Source organism: Bubalus bubalis, chromosome 23 (assembly GCF_019923935.1).
Source record: "Bubalus bubalis isolate 160015118507 breed Murrah chromosome 23, NDDB_SH_1, whole genome shotgun sequence".
Taxonomy (NCBI): domain Eukaryota; kingdom Metazoa; phylum Chordata; class Mammalia; order Artiodactyla; family Bovidae; genus Bubalus; species Bubalus bubalis.
In genome coordinates, this window is record NC_059179.1 from 48,939,358 (window position 1) to 48,964,278 (window position 24,921).

Here is a 24,921-nt window from a genome sequence, read left to right on the forward strand (position 1 = left end):
GGGCAGTGGTGGTGGTTCACCAGGTGTCTGCAGTGAAAATGGCTCGATCCAAAGTTGAGATGGGTCCCCCATAGCGTGGAAGTGCTGTGCAAGGGGCCCAGCAGGGACCTAGACCCACAGTGCCGGCAAGTGCACACCCAGTGTCTGTCTCCCTCTTTCAGTGCACGGAGCTTCGTGTCGGGCTGGGGGACAGGAGCCAGAGAGTGTCTCTGTGGTTCCTGGCCTCTGAGTGCACTCTTCTCTGCAGTGTCCCTTTGGGCTGAGCCGCCTCACCACTGCAGCTCGAGGCAGTGGGGAGAAGCGCTCAGCCTGCTCTCTGCCCAGCGTCTGTGTCTTGGCTTTACCTCCTCCGTGCTGCTTGCTTCCGGAGCTGTCACCCACTATATTACAGGTCTTTCCTGGTTTCATTTTACTAGTGTGTCCCCGCTAGTCAAGTAATGCTCAAAATTCTCCAAGCCAGGCTTCAGCAATATGTGAACCGTGAACTTCCAGATGTTCAAGCTGGTTTTAGAAAAGGCAGAGGAACCAGAGTTCAAATTGCCAACATCTGCTGGATCATCAAAAAAGCAAGAGAGTTCCAGAAAAACATCTATTTCTGCTTTATTGACTATGCCAAAGCCTTTGACTGTGTGGATCACAATCAACTGTGGAAAATTCTGAAAGAGATGGGAATACCAGACCACCTGACCTGCCTCTTGAGAAATTTGTATGCAGGTCAGGAAGCAACAGTTAGAACTGGACATGGAACAACAGACTGGTTCCAAACAAGAAAAGGAGTACATCAAGGCTGTCTATTGTCACCCTGCTTATTTAACTTCTATGCAGAGTACATCATGAGAAACGCTGGGCTGGAAGAAGCACAAGCTAGAATCAAGATTGCTGGGAGAAATAGCAATAACCTCAGATATGCAGATGACACCACCCTTATGGCAGAAAGTGAAGAGGAACTAAAAAGCCTCTTGATGAAAGTGAAAGAGGAGAGTGAAAAAGTTGGCTTAAAGCTCAACATTCAGAAAACGAAGATCAAGGCATCAGGTCCCATCACTTCATGGGAAATAGATGGGGAAACAGTGGAAACAGTGTCAGACTTTATTTTTTTGGGCTCCAAAATCACTGCAGTTGGTTGACTGCAGCCATGAAATTAAAAGACGCTTACTCCTTGGAAGAAAAGTTATGACCAACCTAGATAACATATTCAAAAGCATGGACATTACTTTGCCAACTAAGGTCTGTCTAGTCAAGGCTTGGAGAAGACAATGGCACCCCACTCCAGTACTACTCTTGCCTGGAAAATCCCATGGACGGAGGAGCCTGGTAGGCTGCAGTCCATGGGGTTGCTAAGAGTCGGACACGACTGAGCGACTTCACTTTCACTTTTCTCTTTTCATGCACTGGAGAAGGAAATGGCAACCCACTCCAGTATTCTTGCCTGGAGAATCCCAGGGACGATGGAGCCTGGTGGGCTGCCGTCTATGGAGTCGCACAGAGTCAGACACGACTGAAGCAACTTAGCATAGCATAGTCAAGGCTATGGTTTTTCCTGTGGTCATGTATGGATGTGAGAGTTGGACTGTGAAGAAGGCTGAGCGCCGAAGAATTGATGCTTTTGAACTGTGGTGTTGGAGAAGACTCTTGAGAGTCCCTTGGACTGCAAGGAGATGCAACCAGTCCATTCTGAAGGAGATCAGCCCTGGGATTTCTTCAGAAGGAATGATGCTAAAGCTGAAACTCCAGCACTTTGGCCACCTCATGCGAAAGAGTTGACTCATTGGAAAAGACTCTGATGCTGGGAGGGATTGGGGGGCAGGAGGAGAAGGGGACAACAGAGGATGAGATGGCTGGATGGCATCACTGACTCGATGGACGTGAGTCTGAGTGAACTCCGGGAGTTGGTGATGGACAGGGAGGCCTGGCGTGCTGCGATTCATGGGGTCGCAAAGAGTCGGACACGACTGAGTGACTGAACTGAACTGAGAGCCCCAATATGTCTATTTAGAAGCATTTCCCTGACACCCTCCATGTGATCTACACACATGCATATACACGCAAACCTTGGCTTACAGACTGTGTTCAGCACACCTGCAGATTCTGAGGGGTTCCTTGGAAGAACGTTGGTCCTCCTGGACCGGCATGTACTTTAGCTTTTGGCACCCATTGGCAGATGCTCACATGTACTGTGTGCTGGGAGAATGAGAGCCTTCCTGCTGTGATGGTGCTTGTAAAGCCGCTGCTCGTATGCCTCTCTCCAGAAGGCCCGCCTCTCCGTCCTCAGTGGCCGACAGAGGTGAAAGCGCCCTTGCTCTGCGGCTCCTTCACGGGGCAGTGGGTGTGTCCGTCGCTCCTGAGGGAGCCGCCATGGAAACCTTCAGCTGGGGCAACAAGTGTTCTGCTGTTTCTGTACATGGTTTCACACAGGTCAGGCTGGGCTTGGGGGTTCCTGGGCTGAACACACAGCTTGGGGAAGATGTTTCCTCTCATCCTGAAGAAGCTGTGTCGCTGGGAGCCGTCCCCCTGCAGCAGAATGTAGGGGCAGGGTCACTAGGCAAAGAGTTTCCATGTGCAAATTCTGCACATCCCAACCGCAGGTTTCTGCCAGGCTGTTTAGACCAGCTAAAAATGGAATATAAACAGTTGCAGAAGGATGCAGTTAGGAGGAGAAACATTTCTAAGAACTAACCCGTTGCAGTCGGCAAATGTACGCCTTAGCCCATTGCAGTAGGGAGGTGATGGCTCTCTGTTGTTGTCGTTCATTTCTCAAAGAGTTGTTTTTGTCTAGTATTTGTACGTGAGTGTTAACGTGTGCACACATGCATATATAAATATATATATTCTAGACATTTCTTCTTTAATGTTTCCACCAAAAATACGTACTTTTAAGTGTAGGAATAAAAAAATTGTTCTCAGTTATTGAAGCTCCTCCAGAAGTAACTCCCCCCCATGGTGGTTTTTCCTTTCTAAAATTCATCTGGAAAAACACTTAAGTTTCTGATCTTGATTTTATCCAGTTCAAGACTGTTAGGAAGAGTTATTGTATAACTGAGCAGTGCTTTTATTAAAAAGAACTGGGCCACTTATTTGCCTTAGAGTTTCTGGTGTGTTTACATCTTTTCTAGGTAAACAAAACTTTTATTGATGATAATATTTTGAGACTAACGCCCTTGTCACCACCAGTGACGCTGAAAGCCCTCTGCTGTCTGCTGGTCTTATGTGCTGTCTGAGCCCATGTGCAACTCCCGGGTGTCTGTGGGACCGTCTGGAGCGCTGGGGGCTGGTTGGTGGGGCTAGACTGAGGGGAGAGAGGCGCTCGGCCCTCTTCTGGCTCTCGGGAGGTGGTGGGGGAGATGGGACCCGACGTGGACACAAGCGCAGTGAGTGTCAGGAGGCCAGGTCTGTTTTTTAATTGGATTGTTTGGCTTTTGAATCTTGAATTGTATGTTTATATATATTGGCTATTAACCCCTTATCAATCATTACCATTTGCAAATATTTTTCTCCTGTTCAGTACATTGTCTTTTTGTTTTGTTGATGGTTTCCTCAAAAATGGACAGGAAGAACTGAATAGACATTTTTCCAAATGGCCATTAGGCACATGAAAAAGATGCTGGACATCACGAATCATTAGGGAAATGCAAATCAAAACCACAATGAGATACTACCTCATGCCTGTTAGAACAGCTGTCCTCAAAAAGAGCACAAAGAACACATTTTGATGAGAGTGTGGAGAAAAGGGAACCCTCCTATATTGTCTGTGGGAATGTAAATTGGTGCAACCACTGTCGAAAACAGTATGGAGATTTTTCAAAAAAATAAAAACAGAACTACCATATGACCTAACATTTTCATTCCTAGGAATATATCTGAAAAAAAGGAAAACACTAATCCAAAAAAGTACATGCACCCTAGTATTCATAGCAGCATTATTTACAGTTGCCAAGATATGGAAGCAACGTAGATTTCCATTAGCAGATAAATGAACAAAGAAAATGTATATATGTGCGTGCGCGCACACACACAATGGAATATTACTCAGCCATAAAAAAAAAAACAACGAAATTTTGTCATTCACAGCACCATGGGTGGACCTGGAGGGCATTATGCTAAGTGAAGTAAGTCTGACAGAGGAAGACAAATACTGAATATAACAGAAAAGCAGGCTCACAGGTGTAGAGAACAAACTAGTGGTTATCCGTGGAGAGGAGGGGGAGGGGCACAATAGGGGTAGGGGATTAAGAGGCACAAACTGTTCTGTATAAAGTAACCTACAAGGATACATTTATAACACGAGGAATAAACCCAGTGCTTTATAATAACTATAAATGGAGCTGGTGCTTAGTGACTAAGTCATGTCCAACTCTTGTGACTCCATGGACTGTAGCCCACCAGGCTCCTCTGTCCATGGGATTTTCCAGGCAAGAATACTGGAGTGGGTTGCCATTTCCTTCTCCAGGGGATCTTCCTGAGCCAGGGATCTAACCCACGTCTCCTGCATTGGCAGGTGGGCTCTTAAGCCATAGATGAAATATGACCTTTAAAAGTTGGGAATTGTACACCTGTAACTTATATGACATTGTACATCAACTGTACTTCAATGAAAAAAAAGGCAGAAGTGGAATCTGGACCGCATGATCTGTGTGTGGCGTTGTTGGGCGGAACAGTTAAACCCGAGGCCCGCAGGTGGCCTTGTGCCTGTCCAGGGAAGGAGGTAGAGCCAGATGGGCGATTCTGTCTGTCTGACCCAACCTCTGCTCAGACCTCAGCCTCCTCTGCCAGGCTGTCTGGGTCTGTCTGTCTGTCTGTTGGCTTCCGTCAGTTTGGACATAGCTGTGAACTTCTTTTCAAGGACTTGAAGAAATGCTGACGTTTACTTCAAATGTTAACTAAGACTCGTGCAGGTGAATGGCAGGGATTCCAATGAACAGATGTTAATACATTCTGAGTGCTTCTCTGCAGCTGACTCTCGAAACCTCCTGGATCCCTGGACCTTGAGCATTGTGAGGGACCTTGGGCACTGTCCAGACCAGCCCTGTTATTTTCCAGGTAAAGGAACCAAAGGCCAGGGACTGAGTGTGCTGTGGGGATGCCATGCAGCCTGGTGAAGGCTCCCCATCTGCGGCTCCCTCTGCTGTCCTCGAGGCCTGCTTGGGGAGGGCTCCCGGGCTGCAGCCATCTCTTGTTCCCCATGTGCTCGCCAGCTGAGCAGCTTTGCTTGCCTGACCCTGTTGGTCAGCATCCGACAGCCCATCCTCGGGCGGCGGTGGGGTCTGGAGGGTCGTCCTGGAGCTTCACAAGGCATTCGGCTCTCCGTCTCTCCCCATCTTCAAGGCGGGTCCAGTTGGGTGGTGGAGGTTCCAGGCCAAGAGCAGGAAGAACACCTGGTGTGGAAGGACAGGGGTTCTGGTCAGGTCCTGGTTGCTGGAGTCCGAGTCCTCAGGGAGTGGCAGATGGGCAGGAGGCGAGGAGCGGCCTGCGGCGGATGCGGCCGCTTCTTCCCTGCCGAGCGCAGCCCTGGCCCCTGAGTGCAGGCAGCCCGTGGGCACGGCCCACTGTGGACCCGCCTTGTAATGGGCTGTAGTGTTTCATTTCAAAAAGTGGCAAACTGCGGCCGGTTGGTTTCCTTATTAGAACTCACGTATTACATTGGCGAGTATGTTGAAGGAGAGAAGGGAGTGTTTTGTAATTTCAGTGTGTCCTGCCTCTGCGCCACACCCCGTCCTGTGGATGATTATTAGAGGACTGGACTTCTGCCCACAACTTGTTTATCCATCTCATCAACTTGTTCGCTTTTTCAGCCCTTCTTCCCTTCACTTTATCATGCCAGCTCCAGGGATCCCTTATTAAAGGGGTCAATTAATCATGTGATATCTTGTTTTTTGCATCTGAGTTTTCAAGAGCTCTCCAGATTTTTATTGCCTAAAGTTCCATATGCCATAGACATAATCCCGTCAGCTGTAAATTGCCTTCTGGAGGAGAAATTGACAAACAACTTTATAATTGCATTTTTAGACTTAATATCTGAGGGCCAAAAGCATATTCAAGATTTATGGGGTTCCTGAATTTAAACTATAAGCAATAAAATTTTCTTAAGGTGGGGTCCCATCTGCATCTATTATTACAAAACCCTTAAAGTTACTTTAGCATGTGACATGTTAATAGTTTTCTTTTTTCTTTTACTTTTTGACAAATTGTGTCTAAGAAAATTTGCTTGCATGGAAAGTTTTCTGTGTTTGCAGACTTGAACAGTTTTGCTGGTTAAGCAGTCTGGGGATGATAAACTTTTTTGTCAAAGTATGACTTTGTTGCTGCATTCAGGAGAATCAGAACCTGTAGGACAGGTCTGTTTTAAAGGACTCCCACTCATTCTGCCCAGGGTGCTGTGGAAGTCATCTGCCTTGACAGAACTAAAATATATGTAATCTTTTAAAAAAATCCACTTTCAGTTTATTTACATGATTTGGAGGAGCACAGGTATAAATTAGAAATTGTCCTCATTTTGTCCTGATTATAAGCAGGGCTGGGCCTGCTGATCATTTCAGTGGATGGTTACCCCCTGGGGTAGTGGGGTTGCAAAGTCATTGCTGTGGGAGGGGAGAGATTCCCCTCTGTGACTGCATTATCAGTGCTCCTTTGACCCAACTGCACCCTTCTTCTGTACTAAAATATACTCAACGTAAAATTTCCTGTTTTAACCATTTTTTTGTTTTGTTTTAACCATTTTTAAGTGTACAGTTCCACAGTGTAATACTGATGTTGCTTGACACCCATCGCCACCGGCCAGCTCCAGAACTGTGTGTTTGCCAGACCGTAGTGCTGTACTTGGTGAACACTATGACCTCCGCCAGCTCTGAGCTCAGAACCGTCCCCGCCGTCCTGCCTGTGTCTCTCTTCCAGCCCTCCTTTGATACCCAGGGCTGCTAGGCTGCCCCAAGCCGAGAGGGGCCTGTCCGGAGGCCCGGCCCCCTGCAGGTCCTAATAAGCCACCTTGGCTTGGATGGCAGGTGGGCCTCGGGGCAGCGGGGCAGGGAGTGCAGCCGCTCTGCTTTGGGAGTGTGGGGGCTGTAGAGCCAGCCGGCCAGATTTGCTGATCGGTGGGGAAGAACTTTGAAGAAATGCAAAGTTGTATGTAATTGTTGGGGAGGTATTCCTAATGAAAGCAGGACCCCAGGGCACAGAAATTGTAAGGCAGAGAGACGCTGAAGAAACGCACCATCTTAAGACTGAAAGGATGCTGAGTTGACCCTGGAGCTTTCTGCATCTGGTCAGCATGGCTTTGATGCGGTTGGACTTCTCCAAAGAGGAAGAGGAGGAAGGTTAGCGGGGGAGGTGGAGAAGGCCACGGGCAGGCCTGGGGTGGCAGGACGAGGAGGGGCAGGCCACGGGCTGTGGGGGGAGCAGCCGCCAGCAGGGGACGGAAGCCCCTTTGTGCTCTGCCGGCCCGCTGGAGCCCCCGGTCTGGTAGCTCGTGGTGAATCTGGACTGCTCTTGAACCTGTGATTTTTCAGGAGTTTCAAGGCCCTTTGTTGCACACTGACTTTGAATCTTTTAATTTCTGAGATGCTTTCACCTGTAACGGTTAACTGTTTCCTCTGTCTTTAGTTAAGGAACTGTTATTGGGTGCAGTGATCAAAACCAAAATATCAAACAGGCAGCGGAGAATCTTCAGTGGATACATGTAACATGCTTTAGAGAAAACTATAAGCAGGAGAACATAGTCTGATCTTTTGCTTTCTGCCTTGAAGCCTGGCCTGTGCTGCTCACAGGAGACCTTAACCCTGACCTTCTGAAAGTGACTTCCGATCACTCTGAGGGGGCGCTGTGCTCTGAGTCACGAAGGCACAGGTGGCTGTGTGCTCTTTCCACCCTGGCTTGGAGAAGGGGCACTTTATTGAAGTGGGAGGCTCCAGCTCTGCCTGTGAAAATGTTATTTCATGTCACGAAGCCAGGATAAGGAGAACTGAAGAGCAGCTTCCCCCCATTGTTGTGTCAGAAGCAGCCGTGTCAGGAACCCTCACAGTGGGGCAGTGTATTTAGTTACGAGAGAGCAGTGGGACCAGATCGGCATGGCTGGTGTCCTGGGGGGGGCTCCTCTGTCTGCAGATTCTGGGAGCACTGGACTCCCCGCTGTGAGAGGCTTGGCCATGTGGCTCCTGTGGCTTGAGCTGCTGTCTTCACCAGGAAGAGCGCATGGTCTGGGCCGTCCTCTGCTCCAGGAAGGGGACGTGTAATGTATGGTGCCGACCAGCTCCCCCGGGAGCATGGAGCCAGGCCGGCCCCACGGCCTGCATCCCTGCTGTGGGGACATTGCGTGGACCCCTCGGGGTCGCCTCGTTTTCAGCCTCGCACACCTGGTGTGTGGTGCTCAGTGGCACCCAGGTGGCCTGGGGAGGTTGTCCATCCTGTTGCTGCATGGCCTGCTCCGACAGAGGGCCACGAGGAGTGGAGTCCTCGTGAGAGCCTGCTGATGGCGGTGTATCGATTCCCAGGACATGCTGGCTGCGTCTAGAGCTGTGCCACGCGCTCACTCGGGGCGGGGGGTGATGGCTTACCCGTGCAGCGTGTGCCGGGGGGGCGTGCCCGCATGGTAGCTGGTTCATTTCCATGGGGAGTCTGCATTGTGTGTCCCGGTCACTTTGGGGAAGTGTTGTGCCCGTTGTGTGAAGGCCGCCTTCAGGTGGTGCTGGCACCGGGGGCCACAGGGTGCAGGTGGGCGGCTTTCTGTTGACACCTGTCGCGGGACTGCAGCACGGACGCCAGCATCAAAAGGTGTGGGAGTCACATACACTCGGAAGTCCTTCCCGGAAGGTTAGTCTTCATTTTCCCACACATATATAACCTTTTAGTATTTTCTCCTAGCTTTTTCATTAACGTATGTAAAAATATTAAAAGCCCTTGTATATTACATCAAAAACTATGTCAGCTGCTCCGCTTTTTTCTATTTATTAAAACTTTTCAAGCAGTAAAAACATTTTACTTGTTAATGAGGGAAAGTGGGAAAATTAATGACAGAGAGCGGGATCCACCGCCACGTCTCCTCTGAGCCACGCACAGCCGGCGTGCTCCTTGCTGCATGTACTTTAATTTCCCTGTTAGGGTTCAGTAAGCAAATGCAAATAGATTTAATGATTTGCATCAGTAGATCATTTCTCAGTTTAATATCCTCTGATATTTTGGGTCAAGGACTCTTTCTTTGGGAGGCTGGTACAATTTCTGGAGCTAAAATTATTAATATTAGTAATAGTACATTATGTTCAAGTGAATGGAGAGAAACGTATCCTTTTTCACAAAGTCATGTTCACACAGTACTGTGTTGGCCGTGAGCGGTGGAGACAGGAAGCCTGCCTGACGAAGCAGATGAGCGGAGCAGGACGTCTTCCTGGTGCGGTGCCTTGGAGCTGGGTGAGCAGTAGTGCTCTTACTTCCACACACCTGGTGAACCTGTGGGCCCGTGGGGCACACAATACATTTTTGCCACATCAGTTCAACCAGGAAGTGGAATTAGAACTCTGTTCACCAAGCAGTCATCGACCTTTCCTATGCCAAGTCTGAGTAGGCTGGTGCAAGGTCGATGCGGAGACACGCTCCTGTCCTCGAGGAACTGTGTCTGTGGGGAGAGGCAGGAGCATCGGCAGGAGACTGCGTGTGTGGCGCAGAGAGCAGCAGGGTGTTCCGAGAGCACTGAAGGCTGCTGGGGGAGCCCCGGAGCCAGCAGGAGGGGCCTCCCAGGGAGCAGCGGGGCAGCGCCTTGCTCGCCTGCCCTAAAGGCCTCCCCGGTTCCTGCCTCCCCTTACAGAGGCTGAGCGCCCGGCGCCAGCTCACTGTGGGGCAGGGGCAAGTCTGCTGCCCTCTGGATTGCTCCTGGGAGGCCTTCCTCCCCAGTGCCAAGAGATGGGTGAGGGAGACTCCCTCTGCTCCTCAGTCTTTGGACATAATGTGTGAAAATGTGATTCTGGGAGCTGGGGCAACTGTTTTGTAACCATGAGTGGCCAAGACTGGCGCTGAAAGGCAGTTTGCTGCAAGAAAGAAGGTGCCACGAGCTGGGTCCTTGATGGGCCTGCCCGTGGCTGGCCTTGTCGCCCGCGGGCTGATGCGTGTCCAGCCCGCCTGTGCCACAACATTAAGCAGCCTGCAGAGGCTGAGCTTGTGGCGCTTTCATCTGTGGAGCGTAGGCCCCTTTAGCAGATAAAGGAAAAATACTGGGTTAGCCAAAAAGTTGGTTTGAGTTTTTCTGTAACATCTTATCAGAAAAATCCAAGCGAACTTTTTGGCCAGCTCAGTACAAAGGAAATAAGTCCCTCATAGTTCTAATACCCAGAAGTATATTATTAATATTAATATTACAATTCCTTCTAGCTTTTTCACCACTTTGTGTTTAAAATCAGTTCTGTGTTCTACTTTCTGAATTTACCTTCACCTCGTAAGCGTTTTTATGTTATTACTTTTTTTTTTTAATTTAATTTTATTTTTAAACTTTACAATATTGTATTAGTTTTGCCAAATATCAAAATGAATCCGCCACAGGTATATATGTGCTCCCCATCCTGAACCCTCCTCCCTCCTCCCTCCCCATACCATCCCTCTGAGTCGTCCCAGTGCACCAGCCCCAAGCATCCAGTATCGTGCATCGAACCTGGACTGGCGACTCGTTTCATACATGATATTATACATGTTTCAGTGCCATTCTCCCATATCTTCCCACCCTCTCCCTCTCCTGCAGAGTCCATAAGACTGTTCTATACATCAGTGTCTCTTTTGCTGTCTCGTACACAGGGTTATTGTTACCATCTTTCTAAATTCCATATATATGCGTTAGTATACTGTATTGGTGTTTTTCTTTCTGGCTTACTTCACTCTGTATAATAGGCTCCAGTTTCATCCACCTATATTATTACTTTTAAAGTGGTTTGTCTGCTTTTAAAGGCCTGCATTGGATGCTTTTGCCATGGTGACGCCTCCTCCTGCCCCAGTGAGCTCCAGGCTGTTTGTTTGCGGTCGCTGGGTTGCATCCTCGATGAGCATCTTCGTGAACCTGGGGAACATTTCCTTAAGCTTCCTGACTTCTTCCCCTACGGTTTCAGCCCCTGTAACACCCTTCCTTTTCTGCATAGTCATTTTTGAAATTAAACGTGTTCACGTAACCTCCTTAGAGAATGTGGTTTAGTACTTTAGGATAAGGAAACACTGGCTCTGACCAGCTCTTCTGTCCTTGCTCTCTGACCCCTGAACTCTAGACTGAGGTGTACTGACCTGTACTTCCTGGTGTGTTGCTGCCCAGCCCGGATCTCGTGGTGCCAAGTGGTGGGTGAGACCACAGCCTCCAGAGCTAGGCTCCTGGGTTTTGAGTCCCAACTCCACCCCTTGACAGACACAGGGGGCGAGTCACTTCACTGCTTGGGCCTTGCTTGCCCACATGTCATATGGGATCGTGATAGTACCTATTCCATAGGGGATCGGGAGTGTTACATGAGCTGATCTATAGAAGGTTCTTAGAATAGTGCCCAACCCCGAGTAAGCCCTGGAGTGTTAGCTGCCGCTCTGGATGGCAGTGATGGCAGCCGTCCTGCCGATGGTAACAGCAGTCCTGCTACTGCCGCTCTGCTCCCCGAGATGACCCTGGGATGCTCCCCCCACTGCCTCTCCACCTGCAGGCTGCTTCTCTCCTGTCCTCTCTCCGGAATCTGACTATCTCACGGCCCTCTCAGTTGTCCATACTTGGTTCTAGACCCTCCTCCAAGCTCTTCAGCACTTTGAACTCTGCACCGGCCCTGGTCACACTGTGTTAGAATTACCTTCTTCCGGGGCTGTGTCTTCAAGCCTGAGTTCCTGGAGCGCAGGGCCGTGCTTCTCTTGCTTCCTGGCTCTGGTACCCTTAGTACCTGGCCCAGGACGCACTGCAGACATCTTTTTAAAAGATGGAACAAATGAAGGGTTGGGGACTGGAATACCAGAGCTCTTCATAAAGAGTGATGTGCTCATAGAGGTTGGAGGTGAAAACAGTGTGGTGTTCAGGGTTTTATTTCAGCCGGTTGCCAGAATCTGCATGCTGTCTGCTCAGGGTCTTCCCACTCTGAGGTCCTCTAGAGCAGATGGAGACTATGCCCAGGGTCAGGGAAGTCCACGTGACTACTGGACCTTCTGAAAAGAGGCAGCCCCCAGAGGGTCCTCGATGGGCCCTTCTGTGTCACCCTCTCTTCAGAAGCTGCAATCAACTGTTAAACAGTGGTTTCCAAGTAGCCTTTTATTCTCCTAAGTATCCTCTTAAAAAGAGCCCACGTTTTGTCACTGTCGTGCCTCGGACTGTGAGGGCTTGGCAGGATTTTACTGTGTCGTCATGTGAGTTGAGACCAGGCGGTGTTTTAGTGTCAGCCCTGGTGGTCTCGGTGAGAGTGCTTGTTATGGGCTGGGCTGGGCTGGGCTGTGTCTCCACAAATCGATACATTGAAGACCTATCCCCTAGTACCTCAGAGTGGGACTCATTTGGACAGAGCGCCTTTATTTTTTATATACTTCTTTTTATCCAAGTATAGCTGATTCACAATGTTAACTTTTTGTGTGCAGCAGAGTGGCTGTTACCTTTCTGCTCTTCTCCGTTACGGTGCTCACAGTACATTGAACATGGCTCTCTGTGCTGCACAGCAGGGCCTCGCCGTTTGTCCACCCTGTGTGTAATGGCTCACACGTGTTGACCCTGACCTCCCTCTCCATGCCTCCCCCAGCACCCGCCCCCTTGGCAACCACAAGCCTGTTCTCTAGGACGCCATCCTGAGGGTGGGCCCTGATCCCACGTAGCTGGTGCCCTTATAGGAAGGAGAGGTTAGGGCCCTGACGCAGAGGGAAGACCACGTGGGGACAGGTGAGGGGGTGCCTCTGTAGGCCAAGGTCAGAACCTCAGCAGGAGCCAGCCCCGCAGGCCTGGAGCTCAGGCTCCTGGTCGCCAGGGGGCCGCGCCCGGCCTGGTGGTCTTTGTTACGCAGCCCTGGCAGACTGGCGCAGTGCTGCTCAGTGGCTGCCGGGTCACTGTGGAGCTGGCTTCCTTTCTCGTTGCTGTGGAGGTACGCTGCTGATAAAGCTAAGCAGTCATCCCGGGTCAGTTACCTGCTTGAATATCACCAGTGTTAGCAGAGTTGTGGCAGGTTAAGATGGGACCTCAGAACACAAGTGGTTATAGGAAAATGATTCAAGAAGGCATCCTTTTTAAAAAATGAAGACTATTGAGGAGTAGCAGAGTTGGGAGGAAGGTACAGAAATTGCCCTCATGCCTCCTGCTCACACAGGCACAGCCTCCCCCACCCCAAAGGGGCACGCACGCTGCAGTCAGCGGGCCCACGCTGACACGCAGTGACCGCCTGAAGCCCCTGCAGGAAGCACAAGTCACGCTTCACCCTAAACGCATCCATTTCTTAAATCCAGCCAGGTCCTGGCTGGCTGGCCCTCAGGCCCTGTGCACTGGACTTGGAGAGTCTGTGGGCCAGCCCTTCCTTGAGAGGAGCCTGTGACACTGTGTTCTCCCCTGTTTTATAAACTGTCTTTTCTTGTCCTCTTCTTCCTGTTTTGCTGCCCTGTCCTACCTGTCCCCATTAATCCACGCTCCCTAGAGTCAGGAGTGTGTGGTATATTATGTTTCATTATCCAAATGCAGAGCAACTTACACTGTATCTCACCCCAATTTCACTGTCGAATCAGAAAATCTGCTCTGATATTCTAGATGTCCCATCAGGCTTAGGATGCAGTCTCTGTGCTGTCACTGATCTCTGACTAGTGCCTTGTCTCCCAGGCTCTCTTTAACTTCTGAGACTTTTTCACTAACATCTTTCCACCTTTTTCCTAAGGGTTTAGCCCATCTTGAATCTCTGTATGAGTGCCTGAGGTCACTACCTGGGTCGAATTTCTTGGGTTAGTATCTTTGGGATTTTTAACATACCTTAATTTCGTTTATGTTGCCACATATGCTTCTTCCAGTGGTAGAAATGAACTGTAATTTTCCTCTGAGACTGCCCTATGACCTTCAGGACTGCACATAAATGAACTCAGTAGTGAGTTCACTAAATGTTAAATACTTAGGTAATTGTTTAAGTGATAGAGATTTTGCAGAATTCTTTGAATTTTTATATAGATATTTACAAAATGTTTTATTGATAATTGGTGAAGTTGATTACAGTTTTTTAGAATAGGAACTCATTGTTTTTCCAAGTTACAGTGAGAAAAAGCCTTTGTAGATTCTGTCTGCAACATGTTTTCAGGAGTGAATTACTAGATTTGGAAAGTGAGGGATGCCTGAGCTTTTGTTCTCAACTTCTTTCTGGAAGAACTGGACTTAAACTGTGCATGCTCATCATATTTCAGAACATGAGTCTGAAATAACAGAATCGCATTTGGAGATAAGGTTGTGTAGTCGCCGTCATTCGATGTGAAGTGAAAGGTGCATCTGGTAGCTATGTTTCCCTTCACCCTGTCAGCCGTACCCGCTTCCCTTGTGCAGACTCCAGAAGGGACCCCACTTCCTCCATGTCGGCAGCGAGGCCACCTGGGCCTTCACGAGCCACCAGGATCAGGCTGCGCCAGCAGCTGTGTCCTCAGGACCCGTCTTCCGTGTCAGTAGAGCCGAAGTCTCATCCACTGTTGATAAGCGGCCGGATAGAAACGTGTAACACCTTGGCTAACAGGCTGTGATGAAATTGAAGGTGGTCTTTTCAAAGACTCCTTATTGAAATACAGCCCGTTTTGGGTAAACGTAATAGTACAATGAGCCCTCAGCTTAGTGGAAACATTATAGAATGCAAATGGAAAGATTTGTGGTATTTTTCCTTCATGAATTTGTTGTTATCTTTGCAGGAGTGAAGAACATCAATATTTCATGGCCTTTCCCCAGGATTGTGTATCTTAGCAGGTGCGAGGCATGTGGCCCTGATCCTCGCTGGCTTTCTCTGACTTCCTGGTGGCTTTGGTCCCTCTGCCTGGTGGGGGCAGGGCCCTTTCCATCTGAGTTCGCTAATTTCCCGTTTTCCCTCCCTAAATGGAAGCTGTGCGTTCTCTCTCCTTGGCCCTCCTTTCTGAGATGGGAAATTGTGTTACAGCTCTGTTGTATTATCGTGGACCTGCTGTGGAAATCCCCTGTGTCTTTCCTGTGATTGCCACCCTGCGCTGCACCTGAGGAGAGGCACCTGCTTTTACAGTCTTTGTTTCTGCTCTTTTGTGAAAGTGCAGCTGACTTGGAGTCTTTCGTCAAGTGTGTCAGATCATTTTTGCTATTTCCCTTTTCCCTTCAGCCTTCTCTTACTTTCCATTTCGGTCTTGGTTACCCGTCTTAGGCACACTCATGCTTGCTGCTGGTCCGTCTGTTATGCTCTCAGGGTAGCCTTGATCTCATTCCATTCCCTTAACAGTGGCATTAGCAGTTGGCATATTTGGGATTTGAATGAGCAGTGTTTGGTCTTCTAGCGTTTTGCACACAGCAGTGGGGCGATGCCCTGGTTCTAGAATACTCACCTTTACCAGGGCGCAGTTTCTGCGTCGGAACAAGGCTCCAGGCCCACACACAGACGTCTATTGTTTACTCTTAGGTGTTGGTGTGTTTGTACCTAAACCTTAACCCATTTATGTGAATGACCTCGTGATGACAAGGACAATTAAAGTACTGTAATATAGTATATTAAGTAGACTTAGACTACACATTTACCTGTATATACTATATTTTCAATATTTATTCAGAATGACTTTTCTCAAATATTTAATAAGAATTAATAATTGAATGTACTCTTGCCTTCTTACTTTGCCCTGGGATCCCATAAGATCTTTGAAGCTAAAACTAGTTTGGGCCCTTAAGGGGTTTATAGAAATTAGGTATGGTTGGTATGGTGAAAAAATTGAGTCCTTAAGTAATTTACTATTCCCAGTGATAATTAGAAGAAACCCCTGCTCCAGCTCCATTTCCCAATCTTTTTACTGTTTTCAGGGGGAGTTCTTGAGGTATTAGCAGCTATTTTTTTTTCCTGTGATCCCAGTGTAAGGTAAGTGGCTTTGGCATAGCATGTTGCCTTGATGGGTTATTAAATTGTCACTTCTAAGAGATGAATGTGGGTTACAGAGTATGTTGTGCCATATATCATTTTAGTCATCAGGAATGTTTCAGAAAACTGAGTAAGAGTAAATTCTTTTAAATTTATGATTGAAATTAGCAATTTTATTAGGTCTTTTTTTAAAAACCCTACAAACTTTTAAAGTCTTTCTCAAAATATACATCTTTGTTCTCAAAAGAGGCCTGCAGACTGCCCTTAATTTGTCTTTAAAGGACACAGAATTTTAGCAGAATCCCTGGGCTGCGGAGCAGACAGACGCAGCGGCTGTTCCTTGGGCGTCTGCACAGAGGGCTGATGTGCCCTGAGATTTACTGTGCGTCACCGCGGCCGTCATTCCCCTAAGTGTTAATTTTAACTCCACTAATAAGAAACTGAACAAAAGTGAAATTATGAGTTCAGTAGTATTCTATGAAAGGTCAGTTGTTAAAAAGGCAGAGTCTGACATTCTGTGAACAAGGTGCCTTCATTAATCATCCTGATAGGAGGACACGGGCGCTCTTGACCAGCACCAGTGAGCCTTGCAGCGGGTGCTCGGAGGGCCTGATGTGCATGTCTCTATGTAAAGACACAGATTGCTTCCATGTATGTTGAGTTAATATAAGAAATTTATCTTTGGAATTTGGGGATGTGTGTGTAATACAGAAACTCTTCTGTGCTCCACTCTTTCGGAAAGGGAGCACGGCTGTTGGTCTCCTGGCTTCTTGCGACACAGCCTCCGCAGCACCACGCAGATCTGCAGGGCCGCAGAGAGGCAGCGCGCTTCCCAGGCGCACACGGCCGTCTCCCAGGCCTGTCCTCCGCAAACGCTGACGAGCTTCCTTCAGTCTCTTGTGATCTGTATTAAGGCCTAACTTGTTACACGTTTTGACTCTTCTCTGCTAAACCAGTCATAGGGTACTGTCTGACTCTCATTTTTCTATTCATTATTGCAGCAGAGTGCCTACTGTGTGCACAGAACTTAGATACAGCACATTAAATTATCTGAGATTTTATGTGTCCTGCCAATTTAGTGTTAAAGTTCAGTACAAACATATAAATTATTAAGCAGTTACCTGGCGACACAGTCATCGGTCGGCCGTCTTTTACCCTAGCCTGTTGACAGGGTGTTTCTTTCCGCCATAAAACCCAGTGCCGTTGGCACTAAAGCCTCTTCCCAGATTGTCTTTGTCTGTGTCGCTGCTGTGGAATCTCACTGAGAGCGCCTGAGTATGAGACTAACCCAGAGTACTCGGCAGTATCTCGTCTCAGAAGCAGCTATTTTCAGACATTTTAAAAAGCTGATTTCTGTAAAAGAATTTTTTTCCTTCCTGTTCTGTCTCATCATTGCGTTAGGAGGGAAGTGCTGGGCCCCTCCTGTAGCCGTGTCCTTGGCGTAGGGGGTGGTCTGCGACCAGGGAGGAGGGCAGGAAAGCGTTCTTGAAGCATCTCTGTCCGTGACAGTCAGTGGCTTTGTGCTCTTAGAGATTCCTGGGGTGTGTCTCTGCCATCCTCAAGTGGCGATTCTCATGCACGTTCATTGCTTCTCACTTCCCTTGCTATGTTGCAAGTCTTCCTTTGCTGTGGAAGGTGGGGGAGACCAGGCTGTCATGATGGGGGCCGTCCAAGCATGGGACATCTCCACTGACGTCGGCTCTCTCAGTGCAGATAGCGCTGGGATCTATGAAGGCAGAAGTGCGTGAGACCCTGAGAAGGCAGGGAGCACCCTCAGCACAGCTGGTGGTTTCAGCGTTGGCTTTGCTGTGCCCAGCTGGGCACACTCTGTTGCACTAGACCCCAATTCAGGGGCGCAGAAGCTGCTTGCATGTCACCTGTTCTGTGCCAGCCCCAGGACCCCACCCCTCAATGGGTCTCACAGGCTTCTGTGGGTGCAGGAGTGCGAGCTCAAACAACTTAAGCACTTTGCTAAATGTTACACCTTGTCGTTCTCACCATCTGATAAATGTGGGTGTTAAGATAATATCATGGCAGAAGTCCCAGTTGCCTGAGAGGACCTGGAATCCACTCGAAAGCATAGAATTAAGCTCAGGGAAGCTTTAACTTCAGTTTTATCAAGAAAACATTTATTGTTGTCGTTCAGTTACTAAGTCATGTCCTACACTTTGCGACCTTGTCAACTACAGCACACAAGGCTTCTGTTCTTCACTCTCTCCCAGAGCTTGGTCAGATTCACGTCCATTGAGTCAGTGATGCCATCCAACTATCTCATCCTCTGTCACCCCGTTCTTCTCCTGCTCTCCGTCTTTCCTAGCATCACGGTCTTTTCCAGTGAGTCAGTTCTTTGCATCAGGTGGCCAAAGGATTGGAGCTTCAGCATCAGTCCTTCCAATGTATATTCAGGGTTGATTTCCTTTAGGATTGATTGGTTCCATCTTTTTGCTGAGAGTTCAAGGGACTCTAAAGAGTCTTCTCCAGCACCACATTTCGAAAGCATCAATTCTTTGACACGTAACCTTCTTTTATGGTCCAACTCTTACATTTGTACATGACTACTGGAAAAATCATAACTTTGATTATATAGGCTTTTGTTGGCAAAGTGATGTCTCTGCTTTTTAATACACTGTCTAGGTTTGTCATAGCTTTTCTTCCAAGGAGTAAGTGTCTTTGAATTTCATGGCTGCAGTCCTGGTCCAGTGATTTTGGAGCCCAAGAAAATAAAATATGTCACAATTTCCACTTTTTCCCCATCTATTTACTATCAAGTGATGGGACTGGAATCCATCATCTTAGTTTTTTGGATGTTGAGTTTTAAGCCAGCTTTTTCACCCTTCTCTTTTACCCCATCAGAAGTCCTTTAGTTCCTCTTTACTTTCTGCTGTTAGAGTGGTATCATCTGCTTACCTGAAATTGTTGGTATTTCTCTTGACAGTCTTGATTCCAGCTTGTGGTTCAGCCAGCCTGGCATTTCTCGTGATGCAGTCTGCATGTGAGTTAGATGAACGGAGCGACAGCATACAGCCTTGATGTGCTCCTTCCCCAGTTCTGAACCAGTCCGTTATTCCATGTCCAGTTCCAACTGTTGCCACTTGCCTTCATGCAGGTTTCTCAGGAGACACGTAGGGTGGTCTAGTATTCTCAGTTTTATCAATAAAATATTTATTAGATTCTATAAATATCATAAACTGCTAAGTCTGCAATGTTAACTATTCTGTCTCCTTATTGTCATAGTTTTTGCTTAATGGCTGTTTGTGCTACATTGACCAGATCCATGGGTTGCTTAACATAAATGATTACATTTGCTTATGATTAAAAACTTCCTCCATTAGAAATGCAGTACCCAGGACTTGTAAATGATTTGTTGTTGAAGCTTTATACTTCATTAGCCACGCCGTCAAAGCCACGCCGTCAACTGAGAGTTGTCTAAGAGTTAGGGACACTTGTAATGAGCTGTGTAATAGGGACCCTGTGACAAAATAAGGAGAGACCAAGTCTTCTCAGAGCAGCTTATCATGCAGATAAAAGGCCAGCAGGCACGCGGTGACTGTGCTGGCCACGGACGGAGGCACGCGCACTCTGACTGGGAATGGCGGGTGAATAAAGTATTTTATTACTGGAGCAAGACTTGTTGTAAAAAATTATATACCATTCATGACCAAAATCCTTCAGAACATTCTGCCACCATTCCCCTCTGAACCCTATGGCTTAAGTTCTAAGCATCTCATGAGTCTCTTGATAGAGCTTTAAAAGAAAAAAAAGTGTGGAGTCTAATGGTGTTTGTTTGGGAATGCCGCTCCAGCTCTCCTTGATGTCACTCACCTTATGGTGTTTGATGAAACCCTGATTTCCTGTGTACAGTAGCATGATTATGTGCTTTATCAAAAGGGCAGGTAGCAAAGAGATGGGAATCCTGAGACTAACTGCATTAAATGTGATGGGCGTTCTTGTGACAAACGAAAATTCTTCATCCTGAAGGCAGTTGCTTCGCGGCTCGGGCGGCAGGGTGTTGGGTTTCTGTTCTGACAGCAGTAGTGGGAGCTTGGTTTTCCTGTCTTGGGGGAAATAGGTCTGTTTGGTGGGCCTTTCATGGTGGCGGAGACTCCGGCTAGGGTCCAGCGAATGTGGAGTTGCAGGAGACAGGCCACGGCAGTTCTGCCTCTGTTGCTCTTCTGCTGTGTGACCCTGAGGGAGCAGTGCAGCCTCTTCTGGGTCACGTGGTGAGACTGCACTTAATGCCAGTCTCACGCTATTTGGGGAGGCATGAAAACACAATACACTCGGTTAAGACTGTGCTTGATAGGTCAGGGTAGTGGAGTGTCCACTCTAGTGTGTGGATCCCAGGCATGGGGATGCCTGGCGTAAGGTGGTTCTTTGTCTAGTGTGGTCAGGACATTGGGCTGGGCTCTCACTGCTCGCCGTTGCCTTCCCTGGTCCTGGGGTTGGAGGCAGAGCCCCTTGGGTTCCAGAGGCAGGGCTCCGTGGTTCCCTGGAGGTCCTGGCTCTCTCCCCCTGGCCAGTGCTGGGCCCTCGGGGTCCATTCACCGCCCCTGCCTCCACAGACATACTCTGGAGAATTTCATCTCATGTGTTTACAGGAATTCTTTGCTGTTGTAAGAAACTATTTTTTTAATCATAAGCTTTATTGTGGAAATTAAATTCTTAAAAAAACGATCAGAATTGGGTGCTGTGTGACTGTACGGAACTCATTGTGGTCAGGTCTCTGCCCTCCTGCTCGCTGGCAAGGTCAGACGGTGGGCCGTGCTGCTTGATGAGACTAGTTCTGCCATTCATGGGTTGCTGATTTTTGGAGTGCTGCAATACAATTAAATATATTTGACCTGAAAATTACCCTGAACATGATGGGCTCTCTGATTCACAGGCCCCTTCTGGTTCTCACAGGGCCTTGGTTTGATCGTTATGAGGAGGAATCATCCTTGTGCTTGTGGAAACGGACTGTTTCAGTGGTTTAAATGCCCAGTAGTTGAGAACTTTCCCCTCTGCTCTGTGCACAGTGCGTCCAGTGGAAGGTGAAGGCTTGACCCTTTGTCTGCGTTGTAGTGTCTGTCACCATCTGCATTCAGAATGGGCCGGAAGGCATGTGGGCTGCGCAGGCCTAGGCCTCGTTGGCGGTACTGAGCAAGCGCGGGTGGGCTGTCGGCCCGACCTGCAGTCCAGCTGCCTGGTGCAGCCCTCCTTTCCTCCCTCTGCTCGTTCCTCTCTCCCTTCCCCTTCTCTTTGGCTCCTCCTCGCCTCCCGCCCCTTGTTGCTCCCCTGAACTGTCCCCGTTGCTGCCCTGCTTGGTGCCTGCAGCGCCCCCCGTGCCCCGCCCCGAGGGCTCTCTCCCCAGGGCTCAGAGCTGGGGACTGGCCCGTGGTGGGCCTTCCCTCATCCAGAGGCTGCCCCTTCTCTCCCCCAGCCGATGGAAGCTTTCCCTTGCAGGGGGGAAACAAGAAGGCCCCTTTATGAAACAACGTGTATTGTTCTTCCATGTTACGAAGACAAAGTGCAGCTCCTTGCAGTAAAAATTCATGGGTGGGGCTGGATAGGGCAGATGGAAATCTGGCCCACTGTTCATGAGGTTCCGTTAGCCCAGTGTGGAAATGGAACCATGCAAAGCAATAGAGAGTCCTTTGCACAGTGTGGCATCGTCTCCTTATGTGTAGAATTTAAAGAATTATAGGTACCTTGAGCTCCTGACAGGTAAAAGACAGTAAAAAAAAAAAAAAAAAAATAGTGAAAGACACCATCTACCCTCTGAACTGATCTACAAGGCCATGAAAGCATCACTTTGAATAATATGTGGGAGATGTGTTAGAAAAATGTAATGTTGGTACATGGACCCCGCAGCCCCCCGGATCGCTGTTGCAGTATATCTTGTTGAGTGATGAATATGCTGCTGTATGTTTCAACTGTTCATGTCTTACGGCTGAAAGAAAAATATATTGAAAATAAATGTAAAATATTGAAATTTAGAAGTTGTTATACACTCAACTATAATTTCTCGTCTCGCATGTGGTAGACACATTCCTAATTACCGTGTGTAGGGTGCACCTGTGGCAGAGGCCATGCGACGTGTGACATGAATTCCTGCCCGATGAGCCTGGGTACCTCGGCCACGGCCCTGAGAATGTGTGAACGCCACAGAGAAGCGTGGACCCTGTGGGTGCCTGTGTCCTGCTGGACCGGCTTCTGACATGAGGGCCCGCAGTGCCCTGACCCCTGAGTGGTGACCTGAAGAGGCTCGTCCTGAGGCGCAGAGCGTTGCTGTGTCCCCTCTGGAAGGCCCCGAGCCCTTGGACTACCTGGGGCTCTTCAGCCAGTTTTGGGCCCTGGAACATGGAGGTTAGGGGCCCTGCTGAGGTGGGGCGGTGGGGGGCCTGACTGCACCCCAGGCGGGCTGCACTGAGGTCTGAGCTCTGTTGCAGGCGACACCTCACTGGCCCTCTTGGGGGCCCAGCTCTGCTCCCCGCCAGCGTCTCCTGCTGTCAGGCTGCCGTTAGGTCAGCTCTCCGGGGCAGGGGTCGGGGAAGAGCCAGGCCCTCTTTGGCTCTGCTGCCTCCAGAGGTGCAGGGCTGAGCTTGGGAGTCCCTGCCTCCTGCCCGGGTGACTAGGTGCTGGGAGCAGGGGAGAAGGGAAAGAAAGGCCCCTTGGCTGAATGGAACTGCGAGGGGGCAGCTCTGCTTCTTGATCCGCAGATCTGAACGGATAAACAGACTGCGGCTGCTTCTCTTGTTCTTCCATTCCCTGCAGGCTGCCTTTCCGGTGGGCCTCAGTGGTGGGAGCGTCTGGCTCTGGTGCGCTGGGACCCTCTCATCCTGGCTTCCCACATCCCTGCTCTCTGAGGGGCGCCCCCCTCAGCTCATGGTCTCCCTCCCCCGGCCCCTCACCCTTCTTTGGCCCGTGAGGGCCCGTCTGGAGTAGGCCCGTCAGTGCCCCTTGCTTAGGGACGGAGGCAGCATCACACAAGGATCCACAGCCATCCTTTCCTCTCCTGTTCTCGTACCACTCGCAGGGACACGGCACCTCACCTCTGTACTGGGGTCCCTGGGAGGACCACCCCACGGCTGTGATTTACTGCAGGAAGAGGACACAGGGCCCCTGCAATACAAACCAAAGGGGAAAGGAATGGGGACCAGGTCTGGAGGATGTGGACCCAGGCTTCCAGCTTCCCAGAGTTGCATGGGACAGTGGCTTCTGCAGCTGCAAGTTGTGACCACACGTGTGGACTGTGGTCTGCCAGGGAGGCTCTGTAGAGACTCGGCAGTGGGGGTTTAATGAGGGCTGCTCACACGCTTCCTCTATGTAGTACATCCCCAGGTTCCAGATGCCAAGCCCCGCGGAGTTCAGGTGTGTGACTGCTGGGTGAGGAAGCACGTGGCTTTTTCGGAGCACTCCCGCACAGTGAGTCATCCTGTTCATGGAGTGGTGGGCACCTGCCCCCAGTCCAAGGGCCCGAGGCCAGCTCTGCAAGCAGACCTCTCCAAGGGGAGCAGTTTGGGACCTGCTCTCACCGAGGGTGAGTGTGTGAATCCACCCTGGGCTCTGGGCTGGCCTGTGGAGCGTGGCTGTTCATGGCCGGGCTTGAGGGCTGTGCTGCTTCTGCCCGAACCTTCTTGGAGTCCTGAGGCTTCCAGGGAAGGGGCCCTGCTGCCCCTGAGGCGAGAGGTGGGGAGGACAGGGGCGCAGCAGCCCCTCCAGCCAGATGGGGGGAGGGTCCTCCTGGGTGGGCCCCGGGCCCCAGGGATTTGCCAGCTTCCCGCTGCCACGCACGTCACCCCAGGCAGGACCATCAGAACTGCTCAGCTCAAGTTGCTTGCAGGCAGAACCAGGAGCTAAACCTGGTTTTAAGTCACTCCGTTTGAGGCGGTTGCTCCTAAGCAGTTGCTGACTTGTGTGGGGTCCTCGTGGCTCTTACCCCGGCTTCGGCTCCCCCAGGAGCTGCGGTCTGTGTCCCTCTTGTGTCCACACCGCTCTGTCCGGTTGTTCCTGTCCTGACTTGCACCTGTCGTCTTGCCTTGCTCTGGCCCTTCCCAGTGCTCCTCACGGCCACCAGCCCTGCCGGCGCCGTGCTCCTGTCTGTATCCTCACTCACTCTCACCTCCTCCCTGGGGAAATGTTTTCCTCTGTCCTGTCTGCCTCTTGGAATGCCTGACATCTTGAGGGGCCCCTGAGAAGCCTCAGTAGTACTTGGTATTCCATGGTGCGGGTGTCCCCCGAGCCCTCCACGCACACCTGTGACTGTCTGTGTTCCTTACTTGATGTCCATGCTCAGGTTTCAGAAGTGCTGGCAGTGCTGTTTCTTGGCCAGATGAATTCTACAAGGGCAAAGGCCATGCCACTTTCTCCACTTGGAGCCCCAGCCAGGTTCCTTGCAGGATGCTGTGCACCCAGGGGGTACCTCATCTTACATGTAACGTCCTGACTCTGCACTCAGTCGTCAACTTGAGATGGTGTACAGGGCTGACGCAAAGGAAGCGCTGTGCTGCGGTTCATACTCACGTGTGGATGCGTTTTTGAGACCATCCTAGATTTTAGGATATAAGGCATGAAAAATCCTTAAAATTTTTATTTTTTCTGTATCATCTCTTGCTCTTGTGAAATAGGCTACTTGGCCAGTATTTGGGTAAATCAGGTGTGCGGATGGGTGTGGGCTGTCCTTCCAGTCATGGCACAGTTCTGTTCCATGGGTGACAGGGCTGCTCTGGGGCCTGGGTGCCCGGCACCAGGACCGACACCCCCAAGCGGCTGCGGTGGGGCTGTTGCATTGGGGGCGGTTGGCACAGTGAGACTGAGTGCCAAGTTGAGTCATCCATCATTGTTGGTGATCAATACCAGGGAAGTGCCATCCCCTTGCGCCTGGCAGGCGAGTGTAACTGTTTTAAATGGTGCTGGTCATTTTCGCTTCACCCGAGCTCGT

General features: G+C 49.7%; 1 protein-coding gene and 1 long non-coding RNA gene across 4 annotated transcripts in view; both read left to right on the top strand.

Annotated features, from left to right (window-relative positions):
• The window catches only part of MGMT (O-6-methylguanine-DNA methyltransferase), a 225,169-nt gene that overhangs the window by 13,521 nt on the left and 186,727 nt on the right, over positions 1-24,921 (top strand). The gene's annotated exons all lie outside the window — the stretch shown is intronic.
• On the top strand, positions 1,862-11,132 carry LOC123465318. The gene is made up of 2 exons (XR_006640537.1): positions 1,862-9,393; positions 10,915-11,132. It is a non-coding gene; the product is annotated as an uncharacterized LOC123465318 (long non-coding RNA).